Below are 6000 nucleotides of genomic sequence, written 5' to 3'. Positions count from 1 at the left end.
TAAGTTTTATCTTATTTTCAAGTTTTTTATCGTCACATTCTTTACCAGAGGTGAATTAAATCGTCGTACTAAATTATCATTTAAATTTTATACTATAAATGAATTTTATAGAATCAATTGTTATTTGTTGATTGAATCTATTATATTAATTGTTCTATTTTTTTAATATCTATTTTTATATTTGATATTTATATGTTTAAAAAATTAAGTTAAAAATCACATGATAATAATAAAAAAAAATTATAATATATAAATGAATGTAAATGATTAATTTTGTAAGATTAAATTAAATTTAAAATTTATCATGACAAGTGATTTTTTTATTTTTCGTTTTATTACTTTCTAGAAAGTACGTTTATTACTTTTTAGAACGTAGAGACTATACAAATAACAAGTGATTGTGCTAAAAGGTTTATTATTTATAGTTTTTGTTCCTATTATAGAAAAACAAAGCTGACAGATATACATGCCAAGTAGCTTTTTTCTTAATTCAATGAAAATTTTAAATTTAAATTACATCTTCTCTAACAAACATTTATTGTTAACCCATCTGATGCTGCATTTCGTACTAGAATGTTCGACTTTATTGTGAAGATACTCTGTTTTGTTTGTGTAAAACATAATATTTTATTTATGTAGAGTACATGTTTCATATTAAATACACATATTAGAATAATAAAATTATCTTATTTATTATTATCAAAACTAGGATATTAAAAACAAGACTTACAAATAAAATCTTTTTATACCTTAAGTATCTATATTGATTATTTAATTAATATTTTAAAAAAACGACATAGAAAATCTTAATATAGTAATATTTAGTTCTTATGATCTACTCAACATATAAACTTCAAATTTTGAAAATTTTATAACATCATTTATTTTATCTGAAAATCTTGAGTTAGAATTTAAATGAAGTTTAATGTAAATTATCTAAATCATGATTTAGTATACTAAAAAACGTTGTAAGTATACGGAATTTGGTAATAATTTTTTTCTATCCATAATTTATTTTTATAAATCAAATTCCGTCTTAGATAATTAAGTAATAGGGTATTTCTTTTTAATTTGGTCTTTACGTAAATCTCTAAATATATAATAAAATGTTCTAATACTTATATTGGTTTTTATGTTAGTTATTTTGTTTTTAATCATTAGTTTCTTTTTTTCCCTTTTCATCTTAATAATAAATGTGTGACTTGTAACATCCCAAGAATACAGTGTAAAATATATAGAGAATAATCACATGTTAACAATACTACAGCTCAGTTCAACGCTCGACTATATACCATTACGACCGAACGACCTTACATAACAGCAGGGAATTTAAAAACTAACGCTAGCTACTACTAGACCGAACGTTTACCAAAATATACTAATATCGCACGGTCTTTACAAAAGATGAAGACAACCCCAGACCAAACGCTCTCAAGGTTCGGTCTTCACTTCCGTTGCGTCTTCCAATACTTCTTCCAGCAGCTCTTCCCCTTCTGCTCACATCCACACAGATGATCATTGCAACAGGACAACGACAGGACGCACAACACCCAGACAAAAATGATAAACAGGGTAAGCTTATGTAATTTAATTCATTCAATCACAACATACAACATTCATAAAATCACCAACAACGACCACATCATAATTCATACATCAATGCATGCAAATACGACCACATGACTCTGACTGTTCGGATTGTATGAATCCTGTGTGGCTACGACGTTCGTGCACCCGGGTGATGTAGTAACTGGGATACCCTCAACAGTTGTCACCCGAGGTTGATCCGTTCCGTCCAAGTTAACCTTATGGACTAGGACCTCCTGCCATTTCCACACGTGACTTACTCCTCTCTACATGAGAACGAGTAATCATGGAATATCAGGATGAACGCCCGCTAAACTTTACCCACATTCATATTTTACCAATCAATAACCACTTTCTGAGATATTCCTCCCCGGAATACTCGTTCATAATCAACTATTTCATACACATCACATCTCAATTCTTCTCATACTTAATCATCCATACATTCAAATGAAAAGAGATCATACGCTTTTATGATAGCTCAAGTACGACTGGAATAACGCTTCTTAGAAACTAAAAAGACTGAGCGCTACTCCTCTACTTCAATAAACAGACTCCTAAGAGTTTAAACCGAACGCCACGAAGCCTAGGCCGAGTACTAAGACTCTAGGCCGAACACCTTTTAAAGACCAACACTGATTTACACTAAATACTAATACTGATGAGAAACTATGGAGTAACGAATGCTATCTAGTTTGAATGAAGACTCTGATTCTAAGCACAGTAATAATATATTAAAGAAAACAAGACCCATAGCTTGGTTTAAGACCGAGCTCTGTAGAAACCGAACACTATTGGACGAGCGATGGTCCAAGACCAAATGCTTATCAAGAACGAGTGCTACTGAGACTGAACGCTTGATCCAAGACCGATCACTAATAAACTCACATAAAACGAATGAATATAAATCTATACAATTGAGCCACCACTTATTCTGAATGAAAAAGAACACTAACGTCTACGACCTTAAGTAGTATATAACACATTAACTAAAATGTTTAGGAAGTCTAAAGAAGAATTACAATTAGGCTGAACACTCATATATACATATCTACTATTATAACACGCTCTTCATTAACAAAATCCTTTCTAGAAGAAGAACTTAACATGAACGGACGCTCAACGAAAACTGAACGATGAATACAAACTCTCGGTCACAGTTTACCTATTCCTATATAATATTACAGAAAGACTCTTAAACACTATCCCTAACGCAGGATAATTCAAGTAATACCATGCACTCCCAAGAAAAACCGAACGCTCGCTAATGACGCTCGACCATACTATCACCTTTGCTCAAAATACTATGGTTCGAAGATTAAACTCTATTCCAACTCAGTTCACAGCATATATCATACGTCCATCCACACATCCAAACCAGCAGTACAATCATATTTCATACTCATCAAATAATCAAACGTATCATGCAAGCATACAAACATTCAACACAACAAGCTAAATTAAATTATATAAGCTTCCATTACCTCTATACGTAACCGAACGCTCAACGAGGCAGAATGTAGCTCCCCACTACCAAAGACCTAACGTTCGACAATCCCGTTTTAGGAGTACTGGACCAAACAGAGAAACCAGGACACTCAGAATTATACTATCCCATCAGGCGACCAGAAATAGAGAGTTGCATGTGAGAATGAACGAACGTGCTTAAAGAGAAGGAAACTCACCAGCTCAGAATCACAAACTGATCGGTTTAAATGGAAGCTCTTGACGCCGGGAGTGTTCCAGCGATGCCTGAGAGGTGATCGGAAGAAGAAATGGTGAGGTTTTCTTAGAGAGAAGAAGGAGATTTTAGAGAGAAGGAGGAGAAAAGAGTTTCAGCAGTTTGGAGAAGAAGAAAGGCATGTAGAGAAGTGGCACGTTATTTGAAATTTGGCCTTAAATACTGCCGTCACCCAAAACGAACGGTCACTCTCCTGCAACCACCTGTTTTCCACTAACTGAGACGTTCATTCTCTTCTTGGCACATGGATCCCACTACTTGGAGTTTTGGGTGCGTTTTTAATGGGTCTGACATGACTTAATTAACAAAATTGACAAAAACAATAAAATTAATACAATACAAAAAAAATATTATTTTAAATTTTGAAAACGCTAAATTTAATTTTAGTTTTTGAAAATGAAATCATTTAAAAAGAAATGGAGAACGGAAATATTTATTCTCTTGTAATACACATGTTTGTTTACAAACTCTTATTTCATTTTCTCTTTTATTTGTGAGATCAAGTAATTAGTCTCGTTTTGAAAGGAAAACAAAAACAACACTTATACCTAAAGAAATATGTTTAGGCTTTAGACGTCTTAATATTTAAGGATTAAAGAAAATGGCACGATTATATTGAGATACATCTCCACCATGTAAATAATTGTCACATGGCTTAAGTAATAAATTTGTTTAACATGCAAGGAGATGCAACTTGAATGGACAATTATGGACAATTTAAATGCCCATCTTTAGAGGTTTATGAAATAGTATTGTTAGATTAGACATTTCTATCTTTTTGCATTTCATATAATTAGGTTCATCAATGGCGTTTTTAGGTTTAGAAGATGACTTTTACCTGTGTTTAGTTATTAATAATTTTGTTGCAACGTCTATCAGAATGTGCTTAAGAATGATAAATGACATGTTTTATTTAAATTAAAATTTGAAAGAAAAGAAGACCTTTGTTTCTCGAAATAATTGGTCCTTGAAAATTAATTTGAAACGAAGGTTTTTTTTTTCATAAGTAAATATGGAAACTAAATCTTACCAAAATTCTAATATATCTATTAAAAATAATTAACTTATAATTAATAACTTCTTAAATATTTGTTTAATGTCAAATAAATATGTGAAATTATTTTGTGTACAATCGATCGAGAGACAGATTTTATGAAAGCAGCAAAAAATGGAAGGTCGTAACGCATACAAGAATTGATTTTTTATTTTGAAACGAGTTTTTTTTTGTCGAACAAAATATAATTGAAAAAAAAAATGTTTGTTAACCGTAGGAAAAAATAACTTACGTCAAGTTGATTTAGTTACAAACAAGGGTAAGATAACAATCAAAATTAAATCCTCGAAAAAAAATATTATTAAAAATATATTTCTAAAGAAAAATTCAAGATTTACACTAATAGATATGAGAAAACTGAAAGTTAAAAATCTTTGCTTGATATTTAAGTAACTAAATTATGCACACTGATAGTAAATTTTAAAATAGAAAAACATTCTTTGACCCACTTAAATTTCTTACATTTATTTCATACTATCTTGCTTATTTTTTATTTTTATTTATTTTTTAAATAAAAAAAATTATATTTTTATGACAATTTTATCTGTCATAATATCGTTAAGATATTATCAATCTTGTGCTTGTTCGGGTGAAAATAGACTTCATTGAAATAGGAAAAGAGGTAAAATCGAATACCAGCTTTTACTTTTGTATTTGCCTTCCCCTCCCCTTTCCCATCTTATGATGAAGTTGTAGAAAAATTATATTTTAAAATAATAGAGGAATATTGTTTTTTCTTCGTGTAAACAATATACTAATATTTTCATATAATTTATTTATTTATTTGTACTTATTCAAATAAATAAAGATCATTTATTAATTTCTTGTATTAATCTATTGGTTCAAACAGTATATCTTTTCATTTTTTTTTAAATTATCATTCCTAACTATTATATTGTTTATTTTATTTTATATCCATAAAAAACATAAATTATGTCAATTGGCCTTTTTAAGAAGAGTTGACAATCTGTCTTTTCTAATTGTGCTTTTATTTATGAAAGATAAATGAATATGATAACATTTATAGAGCATGGCATCAAGCTTTCTCAACTAAATAAAGTGACCATTTTAAAATTGAGAGTTGATAAGTTGTCTCAATTAAATTTTTTCGTAATTAAACTTGGCAATAAATGCAGTAGATATGGTTTTGTTACCCTTTTAATTAAAAGTGAGAGTTGACAAAAAATGTTGTAGTTTTCACTACCTACTATTAAAAAACAAATAATAATAATAATAATAATAATAATAATAATAATAATAACACGTTGCATAGAATTGTCTTAACAAATGTGTCCTTTTCTCTTTTCAAAACACAAAAATGAGTTGAAGAACTGTCTCAACTAATTATTTTCCGTGAATTCTTTGACAACAAAAGAAGTGGTTGCATAGTTACTGTTCAGATAAAGAATTAATTGCTTGGAAATTATCACATATAAATTCGTGTCTGACTGTGAATTATATATATATATATATATATATATATATATATATATATATTTTTATTTTTATTTTTTTTTAAATTGTTTATTCTCAAAACTAAATTATATATTATATTGTTTGTGTTTAAAAGTTATGTAAAACATGATCTACTGAGTGACATTTGTCCACTATGAAATTT

Source organism: Vigna angularis, chromosome 3 (genome assembly GCF_016808095.1).
Source record: "Vigna angularis cultivar LongXiaoDou No.4 chromosome 3, ASM1680809v1, whole genome shotgun sequence".
Classification (NCBI taxonomy): domain Eukaryota; kingdom Viridiplantae; phylum Streptophyta; class Magnoliopsida; order Fabales; family Fabaceae; genus Vigna; species Vigna angularis.
Note: the sequence above shows the minus strand (reverse complement) of the source record.